The sequence below is a fragment of the Rhipicephalus sanguineus genome, chromosome 7 (assembly GCF_013339695.2).
Source record: "Rhipicephalus sanguineus isolate Rsan-2018 chromosome 7, BIME_Rsan_1.4, whole genome shotgun sequence".
In the NCBI taxonomy this organism is placed as follows: Eukaryota; Metazoa; Arthropoda; class Arachnida; order Ixodida; family Ixodidae; genus Rhipicephalus; species Rhipicephalus sanguineus.
The window spans coordinates 154,333,922-154,355,377 of NC_051182.1; the positions used below are offsets into that span (position 1 = coordinate 154,333,922).

The following is a 21,456-nucleotide window of genomic DNA, read 5'->3' on the forward strand; positions in this document are numbered from 1 at the left end:
ACTCGCCTTGGGCTCAACATGTTTTCTCCTTCGTTTGTTCTACTCTGGTACCGAGGGTACCTAAGTGCCTTGAATGCTTCTTTATATTTCCTTCTTACAATTCTTTTAGTTGCAGCGAAGACTAGCATCTCACATTTTCAAGAGGTGCCCAAGTATCGAAGACTGTTAGAACACGTTTCGCATTTCCAGTTGACTGAATTTGCAACCACGCTGTCCAACTTACCAGCTTCTTTTAGGAGGGGCACTACTCACCATGTATTTCCTAGAATATACAAATCTGTGTGTAGGCCGTACTGTGCAATAGCGCTTTTGGAGCCTTGTTCAATGAATAACAGATAACCGCAGACTTGATGGTCTAAATAAATATTTATCCTTGTTTTTTATCCTTTCAGCATGTATTTACGTTTCCTAAATGCGAAATAAACATCTACTTCATGTTTATTTAGCTGCAACCTTGGAGACTCTGGAACATCAGTTTCCAGAAACACAAAACCCGAAGGAAGAATTGATGGCGGCTAGAAAAACTCGAAAGGATTCTGCAAGCTGGAGCCTTCAGTATCTCGTCGCCCCATCGATACAGGTGCACAGTGTAAACAGATAATGAAAAATTTCCGTCCAGAGGAAAAGAAAAAGGCATGGCCTGACATCCTAACACACAAAGTAGAAAAACTCTTTTAGGATTAACGTTCTTTTAAAGATTGAATGCGTGCACTAACATCATTCAACTACGCTTGTCGTCGAACGTGGCCATATAGTGGGCATTGTTATTCCATGTTAAGGAAAGTACAATACGCACCACTAAAGGACACCCTTCACTTTATTGTTCTACAGCCTTCACTGTACTGTTTGGAGTGGGTTCCATATAAGAATGACGCTGCTGTTATTACAATGAGGAAATATTTATAGAACCGAGCTAGATCACTGCATGCATAAGATGAAGGGTAGCCCTCGAAATATACTTGGACCGGCATGTAGACACTGCGTCAATGCATATCTCAGTAGGCTATATGTACACGGTAACGCATCAGTTTCGGCAAACTTCTCATACACAGCAGCTGAATATGGCTGAGATTGCTATACGCTTTCTGATAGTATTGGTCACATGCTTTTTGATTTCCTTCACAGAAGGAGCTCAGAGTATTTCAAGCGATTTTTATGGTAGCAATGGTCTTGAAATCAGCGGGAAAGATTGGTGGCCGCGACCAAAAGGGCGTACGTAGTGTTCTCCTCAACTATGAACTATGCAACTAGCCGCTCATTAGCGAGAATCATAATGAGTCATTTGCCCATAAGAATATACGACAATTAGAGCGACCTATTGAAGTGACTAAATTGTTTTTGAAATGCTTAGTGCTATATGTATAAATGACAACAGTAAGAAATTTGGTATAGTTGTTTGGTAGTTTAATAATGTTGCCAGTGTTCTCACTTTCTGGCGAAAGTGCGACATTCTTGCTTCAATTGCATCTGAAAATAACAAAATGCGTGGCTGCAGCTGGTGGAGCTATCCACAGTGTCGGAAATGGAGGCCTCATTGGCTAATGATGTCATGAAGGATGACAAAAGGCTGTTACTTAAACGTTACACAATCTTAGACGTGCTTCTTGTAGTGACAGATCACACCCCTATCTATCTTGATTAACTGCAGCTCGGAATGGCGCAGTTACTGATAATTGCCGTCTCGACAAGTCAATCCCTGCAATATATGTATGGGTCTCAACTACCTATGACAAACACAGTTATCAAGTTGGTTTTGTACCCTATCGAACATACATCAGACTCACTTTTTCTCTGGGCCGCAGTATTTCCAATATATGTGGTCAAGAATTCAAGCTTTTTGTGTTTTGACGTTAAATGAGTGCAAAATTTTTTTTGAGCTGGCACACATATGACAGTGGTGACGTTGACATGAGAGAAATAAGAGCCAAGGTAGTGACTGTAATGACAACCACCTATTCTAAGCGTAAGTATGAAGAAAGCGTAGTTGGTGCCGGGATAGTGGAATTCAATCTACTGCAGGTGTTTCTACAGGAACCGATGCCTAATTTTCAATTACATCAGACAAATTTAGAAAACTCTTACAATATTTCACACCGTCAGGCGAAAATAGTAATGTAGTACTGAGCAATGTGAACGTTCGAGGCACCACTGCTCCTGGGGAAGAATCTGGGCTCGTTTTTTTGCGATGATAGGTTTTGAGGGCAGTTATTTTGCGTAAAGTAGAATCTCGAGTTCCCAATGGCTGAAGCGACAACTTGCCCGCGTTTCATCAACCAGGAATTCAGCGCACACGGAAGGCGATGTTCTGGCCATTTAGCGAGCAGCTCAGAGTACGGGCCTTGTTATGATGGTGGAAATAATTTTGCGCACTATTCGAACTTCGCCTATGTTAACTACTCCTAATTTAAAACGGACGCGTGTTCTAAATATACGAGCCATCGCAAGAAGCTAATTTAGGCTTGCATTTCATCAGAACTGAATTTTCTTGCGAGAATATCGAGGTTCTTCGAAATGCAGGTAATATCAGAGCTCAGCATATTGCGACAAGTATATTGCTACGCTATTAGTTTTCCTTTAGTGCATTGAATCAAGCTGCACGCTGTCCCTGCATTTACCAGCCTACCTTAAAAACGGCACGTAAATATCGAAAAATGAGAATAAATTTGACTGATTGTAGAACTATAGTGTTTAGTCCGAGGCTTCGAAATTGAAGTGTTACATGTAATGAATGAGCTGCTTGTTTCCTTGCGTGCAGCCTGCCGGCGAAAAAATGAAGTCTTCAAGCACTGCGTTGGTACAGGCTGCGAGGAGGTCAAGTGTTGGAAGCCTACAATTGGTCCGGTCTGCCACTACGACTGCAAGAGCGGCTGCTTTTGTGCGAAAGGTTTCTACAGAGACTATCGAGGGAAGTGCGTTTCCTGGAATAAGTGCCTCAAGCAGATGTACCCTTGGTACCTGGGTGGGCAGTACTCATGGTTGCCGTCCGCGGAACCACTCTACACTGGAATGGTCCCTGTGGTGTTCTAGCAAGCAATCGACATACTGAGCACGGTTGGAAATGCCTTTTTAAAGGCTTAATAGGCGAATAAAGATGACTTAATGTTATACCCTGTTGCGAGCCAGTTGTTTGCATGAGCACACAGGCGACTGCAAATTGGCACCTGCCAGTCGCAAATGCAGTTATAAATACGTAATTTTTCAAGCCACAGGCAAATATGCAATACAGCACACAATAGAATCATTAACACATGGTCTCTATACAAACACGCGCATTAAGGCGAAATCCTTACATATCTCATGCGAACCTGACCTTGAGCGAAAAGCCGGTGTGTCGTATACAAAAAGTCACATGACCACTCGCGCGCTTAGTGGGTCGAGGTGCGTTCACTTCGTCATTTCGAAAAAAAATTAAAAAATGGCGTTCGCGTGGCTCGCCCTGAATTCAGATGAACGTTCGCGCGCCTAATGCATCAGGGCCCGACTTTTCTTTTTGCGGCGTTCGCGCGACTGAAAAGTACGAAAAAGACAGCGTTAGCATCACTCGCACTCAAGTCGTGCGAACTGTCACTTCATGTTCGCAGCGTTTACGTGAATAAGTAAATAAAAAGCTACGTTCGCGCGATATAGAATGTGCGGTAAAATGTCCTCGCCGTGTGGCTTTCGCCTTCGAATCATCTTAGGCGACGGCATATGGCACCCGTGAGTTTTTGCTTAATCCTTGTTCCGAAAAACGAGTACTCGTTCACTTTACTCTGGCTGTTTGCTCCGTTAGCTCCTTTTGTCAAAAAAGAAAAAAAAATATGCACGCCACGAAGCCTTGAAATGCACTAAATTATCCCATGTTTATGACCCAGCTGCCATTATGGGGTTTCATGCATAAGCCGGCAGTGCCTCTCATATTTTAGCCCTTGAATCCAAGAAAAATGGGTGTTCAAATGAAAAGGTACGAAACGTCGTAACAACATGACCGTTAACATACATGGCTATGCCGCTATGGGAAAACGTGGCGAGGCATCTAGGGATGCGATTAGATATGCTAGGAGAAGATATGCTGCAAGGTCTCCTCGGTGCCACAATGAGGGAGTAATCAGGTCAAACTGCTATACTCGTTATAATCACAGAAAGTTCATAATTTTTCTTTTCTTTTTGAATATTTCATGGGCTTGTTATTGTTGTATTTTCTCAGCACACCGATCGCTAAAACATAGTTTTGCGGGCTCTACAACCTTCGATAAACTACAACGCTACTAACACCCCTAACGAGGATTTTTTGCAATATTGGAGCGAAGTTTATAAAATTTTGAAGTGGTGTCGTTACTAATTGTTTTTTAATGTACGCTCCCGCGCGCGCTCCATGCGTGTGCTCTTGCTTTCACGCGAGCGCCAGCCCGCAGCGCGAGCAAGACGAAGAGGAAGAATTAGCGTCGTTCTTGAGCTTTCGTGGGTTGCGCACGAAAAGGATTCCGGCTTCCAGAACTACTACGAGCGGCATGTCGAACTGAAAGCCCACAGCCATCATCAGCACGGGCGACCTAAATTTGTCGGCGAACTGAGTTCTTCAACCTTTAGTAGGAGTTGGGCCATCAACCGTCGGTCGCACACAAGCGCTTCGGTAAGGTTTCACCCGTTCACCTTCGATTCCTGCATGCAAGTTCGCGAGCCGGTCCATTGAAAGTATGGCCGAAAATAGCGAGGGTGCGTCTAAAAATGTTCCCGAGCGAAAGGCCGGCCCTGGAAGCATTCCGCTGACGTCATCTTCAAGCGACCATCAAGCTCCGCGGGCTTCGGTGCAGAAAGGAGAGAGCAAGAGCCCGACCGGCGGTGCCCATGTTACTGCTGACGTCAAACAGCATGGTAAGTTGTATGGCGCACGCACAATAACACCTGTCGACAGTGTGACAGTTATGCAAAACCTTGAAGGATCATCATATAACCCATTCCCCAAACCTATTTCTTTATGACGGTGCAAAACTAAGCTTTTTTGCGGTGCATAAGCTGACCACTGGTTCAGCCCTTCGCAATTAACTAGTACTAACATGATCTTGAGGCACCGCGAAAGAGAGATTTTGCTTTTCCGTGGTATGCTCCACACACCGGAGCCAGAAAGCACGCACAAAATATTTCGCTTTGAGTTTGAAGTTACCGTCGCCTAGCATCTCCAAGCCAGCACCAACGCAACGAACATTATCAGGACGAGTCGACAGAGTTCACTAAATTAGCGAACTCTGCGTGCTGCATGCAGCTTGAGCCACAGTAATCGCTTTCGGAGTCGCTGGATAAAAATATAGTCGTCGTTTGCATGCACCATTTGCGACGGACAGCAGATGACGGAGCTGTTGCTAGTGCGTCGCAAAATTACTGTCTCCCTGTGACGTCAAAGTGCGTTTACACGTCACTGCATGCCAAACCACCCTACTTGATATCAAGATTGAAAGGGCGATTTGTTTTTAGTTAGCCCTGTAAAATATATTCACTATTTTACCAGGCACCACGATACTCCTCTTCAGTGTTCTGAACACCGGCGTTTTTATTTAGAGCAACAATCCGGAAATATTCAAATTTAGTGTAAGTACATGTTTAAGTGACGCACGCGGGTTCACTTGTTTCTCTTAATGTCAGCTAACGTAGCGTATCGACTACCCTTGTTTGTTTTCTTATCCAGTCTGCTGACTTCCCATCTCGCAATGCTGTGCCTGTATTTTCCGTTCCATTGCACGTTGCGTAGGTGTCTAGTCTTTCTCTTCTCAAGTCCCAGTGTTCTCCAAGTTTCCACCCCATACGTTAGTACTGCCAAAATTAAACAATTTCACGTGTTGCAATTTAGAAACAGGCAAGTTTCCGGTCGTTACATGTTTGCAACTGACACCGCAGGCTCTTCTGACGCCGTGCCTGCGACGAGCCCGTCTCATCACCAGGAGACCGTCTCATACACTTCATCCGACAGAACTTCTCCGCCGTATGACGCCTTGACCAAGACACCGACCAGCCCATTCTCTGCCGTTGGATCAGGGATCTCCTCGCTGAGAAGCCCCGAATCACCGGGTTGCATTTCCGACGCTGAACGTCGAGTACGTCCTACTTTGCCTTGCACAGGCAAGCTTTGCGGTTGCACACTAATTGCAGTGATAGCGTAATTGCAGATAAAGAAATTTAGATCAGGCTGTGTAATGCTTCGCCTGAATTATTCAGAGGTGAATCGAGCTCAAATACGAGATAGGGTTCTTGGCTATGTGTACCTTTTCAGTGCTGTTCCACAAAAGCTGGCAACGTGTCATATACAAGACGTTGCATGTACGCAGGCTTTGGAGGCCGTTAAAGAATTAATTCGGGCGTAACCTTAACCATTCTATGCAACGATATACCTGTCCATGCCTGTACATACACTCTCGTAGTGCACTTACATTTGTCGCTGCAGGGTGGCAAGTGCGCCTTGCAAAGACCTAACAGATGTTCTTAGAGACTTCCGTGATGATAGTAGTACTAACAATCAATACCTTTGGGGAAAAAGTAGTGCGCAACCCAATGAGAACATTTACTCAATAATGTAGCTAACTGCCTAATAACTGCTTAAATATAAATAACTGCGTCCCATCTTTGCTTGAGCCGCTCCCGTCTGCAGCATTGGCAAGCTTCCGCTCGCTCATAAAACACACGAAGCACGAGGTTATGTTATCGATTTGGACTTTATGCAGTACGTGAGAGGGACAGCAAATATGCGCCTCGACTATCTATATAAATTGCTATCGCAATAAGCACTGTATTAGGAACAGCTCTGATGGGCGTGATGGAAACGTGATGGACCTTTGATTGATTGATTGATTGATTGATTGATTGATTGATTGATTGATTGATTGATTGATTGATTGATTGATTGATTGGCATGGGTAACTCATAATTATGAACTGACTACGTTGCAGCTGGCCGACCTGACAGTGCTCAGGGGTCGCAAGTTGCCCCTGAGTGAGAGCGAGCTGCCAATGAGCCCCATGGTGGAGCGCGATCGAAGGTCGTCCAAGGGAAGGAGGGTGTCCATCGACATGCTACCCACCATCGACCTCATCTCTCCGCGGAGTGCGCTCCGCTCACCCGTGCCCGAGGTGAAGTCGCCGACCGAAGAGACGCCCGCCACGGGTGAGTCAGCAATCTTCGAGACGCCAGAAAATGCGCAACTCTTTGCAAATATGTAACAGTATTTGCGCCACGTGTCACATAATCGTAAAAATTGTCAATTGAGATGATGGACCACAGCGTAACTATAAAGACATGGACGACAAGAAGAAGGACGAACAGGCGCTGACTTGCACAAGCTTTATTTCCTTCGGCAGGACGCGTTGCCTTAAGAAACGCGCATATATAAGCTGGCACAAAACAAAAATGCATAAGCTTAGCATCAGTGGCACTAATAAAGAAAGAGTTAAACTATAAACGGAGCAGGCGCCGACATCGGTTAGTGAATTTTCATCTTCTTTTTCATTTTTTTTTGCTATGTCCTTTTCCGCTGTCTTCAATATTTGCATGTCGTTCTATTTTCCTCGGTGTGAAAACACGCAGTATTGTGTGGAATGTGCGCATCGGAGTATCTATTCATTCTAAAAAGACAGGGCGTGCAGACACCGACACAAGAATGAAGTCAGGGCACCACAAAGTATTAGTGAGTATCTATTGTAAGCGCGCTTTATGTTTGTTTTCCGTTAATAATATATCACACCCATTGCGCTGCAGCCAATCGTGACCTCTGCTTTCCGCATCATTACAACGGCTGCAATACTTTTTGCTTCTTTATTCCTGCCAGTGGTGCCGGCAGGTCCTCCAGTACCGCCGCAGACGTCAGCGGTCAACAAAGGCGATAGGAAGGCGTCGGCCACCGGTATAATACGGTCGTCGCTTTCAAGTCGACGCAAGGGGTCTACCGGCTCCGAGAAGCGCGCCGTGGTCTACCCGCCCCGTGCGTAAGATGCGGCCATCCGCTCCTGCCGAACCTCGGGGACCTGGGGGACCCGACACCGGCTCGCCACCGGAGCAAGAACGTGAGCGTGCAGAGGGGTTTAGCTTCTAAACCTATTAAGGAAGGCCTCGTGAAACGCGAGAAGTGACAGTCGGCGTCAACGCAAACGGTCCACAGATGACGTGTTCACAGATGACGTCAAAGATTGCCATCGTTTGTGACGTCATCATGACGTCACTTTGACGCCACATGATGACGTCATCTAGGTCATCGCTTGGTCAAACGTGCGCAAATCCCTAAGGTAATGCAACACAACGTCGTAATGCAACAGAACCTGATCAGAAGTTGGTTAGTTTATGGTGCTTAAAGTCGCAAAGCGGTAAGGGCAAGGATGCGGGCTTGAAATCGAAAATTGGACGAAATCTCGTCTGGTCAGGATGAAATGGCATTGTATAAAGAAAAAGACAGGGTGCCGACCAAGGTGGTGTCAAAAATAGTTTATAGTGAACAAGGCTTCCGTGTGGAAGCCGAAACGTCACTTTATTATTTTTTACACCTTCTTGGTCGGCGTCCTGTCTTTTTTTTTCTACGATGTGGGCTTGTTGCTATGTCATTCTGACTTCGTAATAGCGCAGCAATGAACGAGGACGCACGAGAAAGGTGACATCTGACGACACATAGCGCTGAGTGTCGTCAGATACCTCCTTCTGTGTGTCTCCTCGTTCACTGCTGCACTGTTGCAAAGTTTAAAAGCCCCAAAGCCACTCAGGCCGTCAGAGATGCCGCAGTGGAATTTGGAAATTTCAACCACCTACGCTTATTCATAGCGCACCGAAATATAGGTACACGGACCTCTACCTTTTCACGGTATCGAGTACACGTGATCGAATACGCGTCTTTCGAGACAGCAGCCGAGCACCGTTACCACTGTACCTACGCGGCGGCCCTCGTCAGAAGTGTAATAGTTTCTTATATTTAAGTTCTTGTCACGACTGCGAGGCGGTTCACGAAGGAATGTGAGTATACAAGCGCGACAGACGAAAGTGAATTCGCTTATGACAGTCCTAAGCTGTATACTTGGATAATGTCTCTGCAATGAGACGACAATTAAGCACTGAAATCATGAAATTATTTAGGTCTGGCCTGATATGTGGGACAAAACAGTGTTAAAAGAACGAGTATATAAGTACTTCAACGTGTTTCTTTTTTTTTTTGGCGCGAAGATGCGCAATTGTGGAAGTCAAACCGGATCGTTTTAAACAGATGTTTATTATTTTTATAGGCGTTCATTGATTGAACGGTTCATCGAGTTATATGCCACACATTTGAGAAACTCAAAGTGAGGGGAAGTCTTAGCAAAAGGCACACGAAATTTATTAGGAAACTTAGGAAATGAAGGCTGGATTGGTTTGAGTAAAAACAAACTTCTCTCTGCAGATTGAAGAGAAGAAGAAAGAAGACAACGCAATAAATAAAGAATAATAAACAGCATTTTTCTGCGTATCAAAAGGCATTACGAGTTTCCTGTCTACTTATCCTTTGTATTATTTCGGTTTAAAGTTGTGTTTAAAACATAGGCTTGATGCCTGTCACTTTGCTTTCAGCTAAAATCACGAAACACCTTCTAGTGCTTACACGCCAAGTATTGGAAATATAGAAGAGATTGAAATGTACTTGAATTGTACGGTGGTAGTTTGTCCCTCTGTGAACTTGTAGAATTGATTAGTTTTGTTATGAACCAACACAGCTACACGTGAAAAAAAGGTCTGTGCCGAATAATATGTGCAGCATCCTATGACGACTAAGAGCCCTGCAGTTTTAGAAAATGCAGTCAGTGAACTAATGAGCTGACCTGATACTTGCTAGCTCTGCGAAGTGCACAAAAGAGCCATTGAGTCGAGGTAAAGGATAAGGTAGGTGACGCAAGCGTCACAATATTTTGCAATGTTGTGTGCACTGTTGGGAGAGATTTCTCCGCAATATGCGTTCGTTGCGGAGCACTCATTAATGGAGGGCAGACATGTTAGCCAACGTGCTACAATTACATGACATGAGTGCCCCCGAGTTCAAAAAAATATCCGCCTCCACGACTTGAGAGTATGTATTAAGGTACCAACAAGTGATACATTTTGCTATATATTTTAGCTTTGCATTCCTAGAGAAACCGTACGACGATTCTCACAAGCCTAGGTTAAACTTCAGTATGCGTATTATGCGGTCCTTAGTGGTTAGCCCTGCTGCATAAGTAAAAAACGAAACTACGAGGGGCACGAGACGTCCACACTGCTTGGACAGTTTCAACCCAGACGCACAGCATGCAACGCATATCACCTTCAAACGCTAAGTAATCGGCTTAGAATGAACTTGGCGTGACACGTATTGAGCAAGCTCATGAACACAACGAAGATGCACTCGAGGTCCCTTTGTCGTGGAACGCGTTATTTCCAAATATAGAATACATAAACGTTGATAACAGTCAGCGACTGCAAAGATTGTCAGAAGACAAGCTTCTCCGGTATCCACAAAATCAGTGCCGACAAGCGTGCAAAATGTGTTCTTTCGAAGCGTATATATGAGGCTACTGCTGATAAATTCTCCTGTTAACGCGCACACACTACCAAGGGACGAGATAATCCGCTCGGCGAACCGGAGATATGATGTCCGTAAGCCACCTACAGAAGAGCTCAGATAGCAGGATGGACTCTACGCTGGAGAAGGTTGGGCCGTCAACTTCAACGTGTTCTTGTTTTGGAAAAGCTGCTGTCTTTATCGGAGGACAAACTTTACTGAGAAGAATAAGGCATCACACACTACGGGCGGCTCTGTTACGGCTGAATGAATGATCTTCAGTATGTTGGTAATTTCTCCTCACCATGAAAGTACGTTTGGCCCCTTATTGTAGTCGACGGAATGACAGATCTTGAATTAAAGAGTTCTGGGGCTTTACGTGCCAAAATCACGATATGATTACGAGACGAGGAGTAGTGGATAACTTCGGGTCAATACTGACTACCTTTTTTAGTTTAACATGCGCCTATTCGCAAGTACAAAGCTGTACTCGCATTTCACCCCCCAAGAAATGTTGCTGCCGGGGCCACGAATCGAACCGGCCTCCTCAAGCTAAGCAGCGTGACACCTACTTTAATTGCAAAGCTAATACGGTAGGGTAGTCGTCGGGCTTTGCTGAAATGAGATGCATTAGGTGTTAGGTCTATTCTTGAGTACGCATACCATGGGCTTATCTGCGGAACTCTGAAAGTTTTCAATCGTTCACCAAGTACTTCCACCACAATATCATATTCTTTCACGGTAAAAACAGTGCAAAAAGATGGCAACACGAGACGAAGAACGACACAGGTCACTTCAGCTCTGTCCTGTGTCATTTTGAGTCTCGTGCTGTGATCTGTTTGCGCTGCGTTCACCGTGAAGATCAACCAATCAGCCCATTTTCGCACACTATTGCAGTTCATCACATTTGTTTGCCCACGACAGAACCAGATTTCAGCTTACCAGGTGAGCAGCAGCCAAGCCTTGCAAGCGTCTCGGATTTCTTGCTGAGTCCTGGGACGAGTGGGATTGCTGCCTTCTACAACAACCAGATGACGCGCGGTCGCCGGCCTTCCCTGGAGCGACGGAGCAGCCGACGCAGTTCTTTGCAGAGGTTTCGGCGGCGACGGTCATCTTCGCTCCTCCGAAGGCGTGGATCGTGGGACAGCCTAACGCAAAGGGTGAGCTACATACCCTGCCATGTAATACAATGTAAACCACAGACTGGAGAATGCCAAATAAGGAAGAAGTTCAGCGGAAGATTGAACCTTCAATAAACGAAAAATTCTTGGAACTCGGGGTGTGACTAAAGCCAAAGTTTCGACACTCGATCTTGCATTCTTCAAGGCTGCAACTCCAAGAATTCGAGAGTTGCAGCCTCGAAGAAGACAAGACCGCCTCTCAAAATGTTGTCTTTAGTGACACCCCGTGTTAAGAATTGTTCAGGCTTGAAAACGGCGTGACAACAAATACATAGACGTAAAGGACCAACCAAGTATAAACTTTCAACTGACTTATTCACGAAGACGCCTATGCCAAGGTCAACTTCAGGTGCTTCATTATATCGTGTAATAAGCAAAATCACCAGGAAAAAGACACAACTTTTACAGAGCCCTATGTAAAAGCTTCTCATTTACAGAGGCACAATAACAACACTAACTCACTGCGCGGCCTCCTTTACTGTGTGAAGCGCTTTCACCAACCTTCGGGTTATCTGATCGCACCTTTTCCCGAGCAATCTAGTGTTTGCGAACAAAACTGCACTTGCGCTTGCTCTACAGCGTATGGACATGTGTGCACCTGATACATCCTTCAACGAATCTTGATTTTCCCTTAGTCTGAACCATGTACAGTACTTACGGATGGGAACATGACAACTTAGGGCTAAGTAACGCACATACGTTCGTTTCCACCGCCTTCAGTTCGGGTCTTATCGGCCTAATTTGGACTCGAACACGTAGATCAGAGCCGAAATTATCTTCAGAGATCAGATTCGTCGCGACATGACGTGGTTCTATCATATAATTCGTTATAGTAAAAAAAAAATTGATGTCTCGTTTGAATCCGCGAGTACTGTACCATCGGTGTCAACTAAAAAGCGAACCGCGGGCTGCAGGGCTGAGCACTAGCAATGGTACAGTACGCACCGTCCAGTCACCATTGACAGGCGTGCACGGCGGTTTGGCAGGACTGCGCGATCCACGTATAGTTCAATATTTTCGCTTCTGCTCTCGATCCAGTGTTTGAAAAGAAGAAAATAAGAAAGAAAAAGAGCAGCTAGAATGCAGTAGCTGAAGTCGAGTATTTTAGCACACTTTACCAAAACCGTGAATGCTATCGGCGCCAAACGAAACGCAAGTAGTGGTGCAGTTTGCACCCTCATGATTTGAGAGAGACACTCATCTGGTTCCCCGCTCTTGTACCGCATTCATGACTTCGATGGCGCAGTGTTTGCGAACCAGATGCGTTCGTGTCAATGGCGATGACTGCACGGCGCGAACTACAACGTGTCGTACCCTTGGGTCACGCGCGCTTCTGTTCGCGTTTCATTTGACGCCTATTGTAACAACTAGCCGAGGAGGGCATTCTAGGGAATAAACTTGAATAATCTAGCCCACCTGAGAAAACCTGTTCATATCATCATTACCTACCTCTCTTTCAGCCATACGGTCTGGCCGAGCAACTCTCTGTGAGCGTCGGCAAGCGCAGCGTCTCCAGTGGCACCCTGACGTGCGTGGCGTTCGTATTAGTGATGGTGTTGGTGGTCCTGACAATGTACATCGCGAACCAGTTCTTGAAGCCGCCGTTCGTCGCCGACCAACGCGTGTGCGCCACCGACGACTGCGTTCGCCACGCTCTGCACATTCTGCGTACTCTCAACGCGTCGGCTGATCCCTGCCTCGACTTCCACGCGTACGTCTGCGGCAGCGGCGATGGTAATGGCGGGGAGGCGCAGTCTGGGAACAGCGGCAAAGATCCTGACGAGAGGATCGGAAGCATCGACGAAATCGATCCGGCTTGGAGGTCAGTGAAGCAACACTTTCTAAACATGTTTCGTTCGTATTCATTGCAAAGGATGTTAAGGCGTACACATGTGAAGACGAGAAAGTAAAGCCACGCTGCACAAAGACCGACTATCAACTAAAAGGGCGCACTGAGGTGCAAAAAGAAACTTCTCTGCGCATATTCGGGTATGGTAGCGACACCTATCAATCAGGTACACGTGCAGATATACGCGAGAGACAACCATATTGGGATATAATTTACATTTTATGCAAGTTAACCTAAGGCTGGTTCATGCATGCGCTTTCACTAATATGTCAGTCCTCAACCTCAGCCTCAACCATTAGACGCGCTTCTTCTTTCTTGTGACCGAATAAAAAAAACTGAGCACGCATCGACTATTGGCGCGTATTTGTACTATTGACAATGCAAAGAAAGATTAGATGATGAACATCTGCTTAAAGAACGTTCAAACTTCGTTAACGTCTGATTAACACAACAGCCTCTCTGCCCTCCGTAAAAGATGAGGTTATTTAGTGGTCGTCCTGCCCTGGTTGTTTGGGTTGTGGCTATTAGCACGTCCCAAAGGGACCCAGGCTGTGGGGGGCGCCGTCGTGGAGAGCTGCGAATAATTTCCACCGCCTGTAGTTCTTTACCGTGCGCTGACATCCCACAGTATATGAACCTCTGGCATGTCGCCCCCACAGAAATACAACGCCGGTGGCCGGGATCGAACCCGCGTCCTTCGGGAGAGCAGCCAGGCGCCGGGATTACTGAACCGTAGCGACTGTTCCTGACACACTCCCGCTTCAACCGCAACTCCCTTAGTTGATCACGTGGAAAATTCTTGAGCAGCGGGCGTCTCTAGAGCCATCGTTTGGAGAAGTCATCGTGTCTTTTTAACGCACTCGATGGCTCGAAGAAGGCTATAGGTAACTCGCACTGACGTCACTGAAACAGCCACACTAAAGTACCAACATGATGGGAGGCGAACTTCGCGATGTCACGTTAGTGCTATCAGTACATCGCATGCTGGTTCCTTCGTTATTTATGCGCAGGGTTCCAGTAACATTCTAGCGACGTTGTTATCATTACCGAAGCAGGTTATACCCTTGTCACACGAGTAGTCTAACCACAGTTAAGTACGGCGACCGTTAAGTCTAACGGCTGTTATACATTGTCACACGACAACCCTAACCGCAGTTAATACTCCAACGGCCGTTTTCGTAAACGGAGGTAGGCAACCCCTGTTAGCGCCGTAAACCGACAACATGGCGGCCCCCATGCCGGACGCGAGCAGCTCGGCTTCCAGCGAAATATCGAGCGAAAAGCGCGTCAACTGGACCGTTGCGACGACGGAGGCGTTGATACGCATTTGGGAAGATAAATTACTGGCTTTGAGGTACAAGTTTGTCCGTGCTGCAAAAATCACGTGTGCATTTCACGAGATTGATACACGGCTGCGTTCGTTCATTGAACAGGGCTGCACGCTATTTGATAGACGCGCATCAAAACACGCTGCTGACGCGTCCATAATCGAGCGTGAAGCCCTCTACAAAGCGTTGTTATAGCGGTGTTGCACGAACGCAGCCATGTATTAACTAAAGAACGCTTGGAAGCGCTGCAAACGTGTGACAGCGCCTCTGCCAGGATTACGGTAACTGTGGTTACGTCCGCTAACTGCAGTTGGGTATAACAGCGGTTAAGCTTACCCGTGTGACAAGGGTATTAATCGCCTCTTTATTACAGTGCTTTGACGTCATCTGAGCCGTCATGTTGGACCCATGTTGTGCGTCCATGACGTCACGTGCAAGCTACCAAGACCACTGGTGGAAACAATGCCTCTGAAGGAAACATGGAGGCTTCAAAACAAGGAAACAAAGCTGAAGGAAACGCAAAGGCTTGAAAATATGAAAGATCTTTACACAAAACAGGGTACCTCCTGTTTCGTGCAAAGATCTTTCCAGAGTACCTCCTGTTTCGTGCAAAGGCAGGTACGTCAATGAGGGCCGTGTATGCTCAGATGTGGCCCTTCTCAAAACACGTGTTATTTGTTGATGTCGCTCGTGCAACATCGAGCGCGACGCTCCACCCTTCCAGATAAGGGTGTTGAGTTCTGTAGAATCTATACAGCAGTATTTCTAAATCGCAGTACCGAGGGTTACGTAATACCGCTTTGAGCCGTAATGAAGCAAGTTATACTGCGACAGTTTTTTGGTCGTTCATTAGTGTTAAAGCTTAAAAAAAGCTTTGCGAAGTTAAGCTTTGCTAAGTTATAAAGCTTTGCTAAGTTAACCTGAAGAAAGAAACAGGAAATAAAGCATATCTTGTATGGTCAATGCATGAATATGCGTTTCTTACTCATTTTAGCTCGCTCCTTAGGTTTGCAGTTGTAGGCTGAGAGCCGGAGTTCCGCTTATAATAAGCGGATTTAGCTTCTTTTTGGCTGAGTCACTTGTAAAATTTTCCAGTCATTTGTCGCGTCTTTGGGCTTATTTACGTTTCTTCAGCAATTATAGTGGTCACGTTCAACAATAGCGCGTTTGCCTTTCATTAATAGCATGTTTGTCGATGACTTTAATATTTGAGTGTTGTAGTCAAACATGGGTTGGGGGAATCAATAAGTAACGTTAATCATACGACGGCAAACGTGCAATCATCCGAATGAAGGCTATCCCGGAAACAATGTTTAAAAGTAAATATGTGCTTTAGTGCATGGTTGCGCGCATTTTCGCTGAACAAAATATTCAATATTTAAAGTCATTTTTTTTCAACTCTCATTCGTAATTGAGTGACATTCTTTATATTTTTTTTTTCAAAAATGGGAAAATTATCTTCCCGCTTCTTCTGGGCTCCTTCACGAATGTCGCGCCGCTTTTTTGGAGCCTCTATTGTGGTGATTATTTGCTTGTTAGCTCGGTGGCATCTGGCAACTCTGCTGAGACCTTAAAATGACATGTTTGGCAGGTTAGGCGAGCTGCTACATTTTGACTTGAAGTTAAAAAAAAATCGGAACAAACAGCGAAAAACATTCACACACCACTTCATGGGCAGTCGTGATCTGCCTTCGATTATTGTTTGTTTTAGGCGCTACGTACTTAAGCTGAACAACAAGTGCTGGTGTATTCGACAATTTTCCGGGATCGAGGTAACATACTCGCTTCTCATCTCGCAGGTTAGCTCGGCTCTACGCTTATCAGGTGAACAACATCCTCGGCAATCTGCATCAGCTGGTCACCATCAAGAGGACTTCGGAGACGACGTTGAAGGCACTTGTAGCTCTCTCGCTGTGCCTGCAGAGAGAACGCAAGCGGCACTCCAATGCCTTCGCGGCTTTCATGAAACAAAGAAAACTTCCATGGCCCGCGAATTTATCGGAACATGTCGCGCTCGTCGATGTCGTAGACGTTCTCCTGGATCTGAGCATCAACTGGAGGGTCTCTATTTGGGTCGATGTGCGACTGTGGCACATGGAAACGCGACCTGACATGGGCCCCGTGGTAGTACTCGATGAGCCCGGCCACGTGCCTCTGATTCGAATGGAACAAGTAAGCACGCTCAATGACACCGAATATGCGAGTGAGGTTGAAAGAACGGCGCAGTTCATCGGAGAGGTCGGAAAAAGCACCGACACTGCAACACGAGGTTTTCAGGATTCCGTGGCGATAGATCAGTTGAAGCGTGACGAAACGGACTTCCGCAAGGCTATCTTGTCCGCACTAAGAGGAGACGATTTATACGACACGCTGATACCCTTGCACGCGCTGCGGTTAACACGGAATATCACGCTGGATGAATGGATGGAACTTCTTCGGAAGTACCTCGCGCCTGCAGGGCTCAACGTTACAATTGACACCGCGCTACTGATACTGAGATATCCTCACTTTAAAGCCCTCACTGGTATGATGAACAAGATTTCTCCGCCAAGGCTGCTCAATGTACTGGGGTGGATGTTGGCCTACTCGTACTCCTGGTTAGACAACGCCGAGTTCGATGTTCTCAGCGATCAAGGCGGGCCAGGCAGCGGCAGCCTATCGGGGAACGGCTTGTTTGTACACGTTCTCTGCTTCGTGGCCGTACACGAATCGTTCGGCCCGGCTCTCGAGGTGGCTCTGCTCCTAGACCGCCTACCGAGTGAGGAACGGCTCAAGGTGACCGAGATCGTCAACGCCACAGCTGGCGCCCTCGTCGAAGCAGTTCGCGGATCTCCGAGCGTCTCGACCAGTACGAAGGCTGACGCGGAGAAGAAGATTTCGTTGGTCGCGTCTCGAGACCTGTGGACGCCCAAGCCTTTGCTTAACCTCAGTCGTCTGGACGCCCTGTACACTTACTTCCCTTCCACGCGTGCCAGGAACTTCTACGCGTCCTGGTTAGAGTTGCAAAAGGCTCTGAGGGTTTCGCTTCCCAATCGTTACCACGGGACTGTGATGACGGCCAAGCTGATGCGGTATGCCGGCGACATTCTCTACTTGTACTCTCTGAACATGTTGTTCCTCAACATACCTGCCGTGTTCCCGCCCAAGTACCTTAGCGACGGCAACTCAATCATGGCGTATGCGGGCCTGGGATTCCAGTTGCTCCGGCAGATAGTGAGAACCGTCGACGAGCGTGGGAGGCTAGTGGTACACGCGACCGCTAAGAAAAGCTGGTGGGAGGAGAACCGGGTGTGCAAGATCAACGAGGCAGAGTCGGCCAGCGAAAGAAGAGAAATCAAAGACCTCTTTGCTCTCGAATTAACCTCGAAGGTGGCGCAGAGCTCAGCGGCCGTCGACAGGAAGCCTCCGAGGCTCAAGCACCTAGAGAAGTTGACTGCCGTGCAAACGTTTTACGTGAGTTACTGCAGCCACTTCTGCGGGGAAATCGGAGAGCAATCAATGTGCAATTTGGCGATGAACAACTCCGAGTTTGCGCATGCGTTCGCGTGTCAGTGGCGTGGCACACAGCCCGGCTGCATCTTTTTTTAGCACGCTATCAAGACATCGTAAGATATCGTGAGCATCGTTTCCGCGTGTTTTTTTTTTCGACTTAGCGCTACTATTCCAGTTTGTCGTTCCTTACCTCCAAAACCAACCCCATTTGCATAAGAGTTCTCTGAGGGCAACCTTTTCGGACATACAGAGAATAAGATTTGCATGGAAATCGGCAATAGTGCGTATGGATACTATAGCATTTTATTTCAATTGTTCTTCTAGCAAAGGGATTCATGAGAAGTTGGCTGTAGACTTTTTTTATAAACATGGCCTTGTGCTGAAAACAGTTTCCATACGCTCCACTGGGCTGATATGCACGTTTTTTGTCGCGTATTGCGTAGCGTTCAGCGTACTATATCGACATGAATACAACTGCACAAACCTTCTGTTTCTCTTTTTGCGAATACTGATGGCTCTCTGTGCAGGTGGCATTAAAAGAATCTAAAAAAAAAACGTCTTGTCCTATTTGGCGCCGTACAATGTAATAAAGAACAGCTCGCTTCAACCCTGAAATGCTCGCTTACCGCTATAGGAAAATGGAGGTCATGAAAAAACGCTCCATTGGCCTCGATGCTACCACTATTATTGTTATAGTTTTGAATCGCAAGATGTGTTGCTTTGCATTTCCAAAGAAAACATTGCAACGGCACGGCGAAATAAACGTAGCTAAGTGCAGCCCAGGTAGCCCTAGTCTATCTATTGAACTTTAAATATTGTGAAAGTGATATATTTTATTCGTGTGTCCAACTTAAGAACTATGAAATCTCTTGCACCATGTTTCGTCTTGCTTTGTCCTGCTAGGGATGTTGCCCTCCAACAAGGAGCCATACACAGATGCTGCCAGTAAGTTGCATTGATATTACAACTTGGCATGATCACTTTCTTCAGGGGAAAATAACTGAAACAGTCCAACAATATACCTCTTTCGCGGTCGAGAAGGTAAGTAGGTACCTTTACACCGCCGGCTGCTTATAAACGCGTTAACGTCATTACATACAGCATAACATGCAGGACACAGTATAAATTTCTAATGATCTCAAGCTTACTGAGAGTATGTAAACATGATTTTTCATGACGCCTGCTTGATTTAAGAGTCTAGATGCGTGCTCTGCTTTGATATCTTTGTTAAGTAATTAGTTTGACTGATAAAGCAGAAGCGCTGCAAAAATAGTGCAATACAAGAAAATACCGACTAAGGTAAAAAATTTAGAAGTTGCTTCGTTGCTTCTTAAGCTTTAACGTGATAGCGTTGAAGAGCTCGCTTCGCTGAAATTCCGGTGTCGGCGTCGTTGGTTGTGAGCGAAAAATCATCTTGTCCGTGACCAAAAAAATCGCGAAAGTGGACATAAAATGTACAATAAAAATCTTAGGTTCGAGTAAAAATCGAACCCAGGCCATATGCGGCGCAAGCAGGTGTTCTACAACAGTGCCACGATATTGCTTGAAACTACTTCGAAAAAAAGAAGAAGCACCACATGAATGTCATCTAGTGCAAGGAGTCTCCTTAAAGGGCCCCTCACCACTCCGCGTTCAAAGGCGAGGGAATAGCTTATTCCTCGCCGTCGCTACCCTTTCTACAGGACATATCTCCCCCTCACCACTTATTTCTTAAAAGCACGTGTACCATGTCAGCACTAAGCATTGACCCTATCGAGATTTACCGATTTTCCGCTGCGCGCTGTTATCTTGGTTTGCGCAGTCGCAAACGTAGACAATGAAGTGAAGTCAGTTGATCGTGAACGATAGCCACGAGAGGCAAGGAAGAACGGCTGCGTGGCAAATCAGAGCAGGAGACAATTCACGTCTGATGTTTCGCGTATATTGACCAATCGAGAGTATGTACTATATAGAAGTCACTAGAATCGCTGTTCTGCATCACGAAATGCGCCAGAAAGACGAGACAGGCGAGGAGAGAATATTGCGCTTGTTTTTTTGCTGTATTTTGAGAGGCTGGTGAGAGGTCCTCTAACGCATGCAATATTGCGTGGCAAAATCGTAGAATCGCCCCAGGCGTCAAAACATGTGAATTGCGCAACGAGTTGGTGTTTTATAACCCCAAACATCACAAAGCGCTCAGACATAATTATTCACCATCGGCTGCGAAGGCATCAACAAAGTGAGAAGCTGCGTAGGTTCGCGTGTTGCCTTAGGGACGCGTAGTCGTCCATCGCTCATTCGCAAGAAGGAAGAATTATGGTGTTGTGGGCACTTAACAACTATACTTGCAGTAGGCATTCTAGGATAGTTTGAAACGCCTAATGTTACGCGCACAGTCAATTGTTTCCTCAGAGCACGGTTGAGGCATGCACCGAGAACCGAAGCCACGCTAGTAATGAGAAGGCGATGCGCACGGGGCCCGATTACGCTATCGCGTTCTACTCTTGAAGGCGAAGCTCAAACGTCCTCCAAGTTTTACTTCTAATTCTAAATTCTAAACTTTACTCTTCGAATACCTCATTATTAGGCCTCCCGCTGTCGCTAAACACACCAGACAGCACTAGCGACTTCTACAAGACGTCGAAAGCAGAGCGCTAGAAGAACGTAAGAACGAGAAGACTTGCTGAATCATTTTTACTGCATGTAGAGTTATTCGGCTTGTATGTCCAGAAATTTTAATCAGTGCTTGCCGCGTGTGTCTTCGCTTCTTCATTTTCATTATAACAAATGGTGAGTGGTGGGGCTTCCCTAATTTCTGTGGAACATTCTTCATCGGTGTTTTCAGGTACATAGGATAAACAAACTTTGCTTTCGTCTAGACACATACACCTTCGCCGTAAAAAATAACGCAGAATAAGCATAGTGTCCTAACTCTGGAACATCGAGCACGAGTATCCTGAAGTGCTTGTAAACATGTGAAAGCGTCCCGTTTGTGCTTCGTAGGAAGCCAAATTCAATTAATGGTCTTCAGACGTCGACGAAAATCTCTTCGACTGATTCTTTGCTGACAGCATAGTACGAACCGACTACGTACGATTCGTCAAGAAGTGAGTT

General features: G+C 46.1%; 1 protein-coding gene and 2 long non-coding RNA genes across 3 annotated transcripts in view; 2 read left to right on the forward strand and 1 right to left on the reverse strand.

The window, feature by feature from the left end:
• LOC119400314 (keratin-associated protein 6-2-like) overlaps positions 1–21,456 on the forward strand; it is a 223,367-nt gene that overhangs the window by 119,490 nt on the left and 82,421 nt on the right. The window lies entirely within an intron of this gene.
• Positions 630–3,107, forward strand: LOC119400317 (uncharacterized). Its single transcript, XR_007416995.1, has 2 exons — positions 630–1,212; positions 2,756–3,107. It is a non-coding gene; the product is annotated as an uncharacterized LOC119400317 (long non-coding RNA).
• Positions 7,803–13,537, reverse strand: LOC119400321 (uncharacterized). The gene is made up of 3 exons (XR_005185048.2): positions 13,144–13,537; positions 11,456–11,661; positions 7,803–8,007 (listed from the first exon to the last, which is right to left on the reverse strand). It is a non-coding gene; the product is annotated as an uncharacterized LOC119400321 (long non-coding RNA).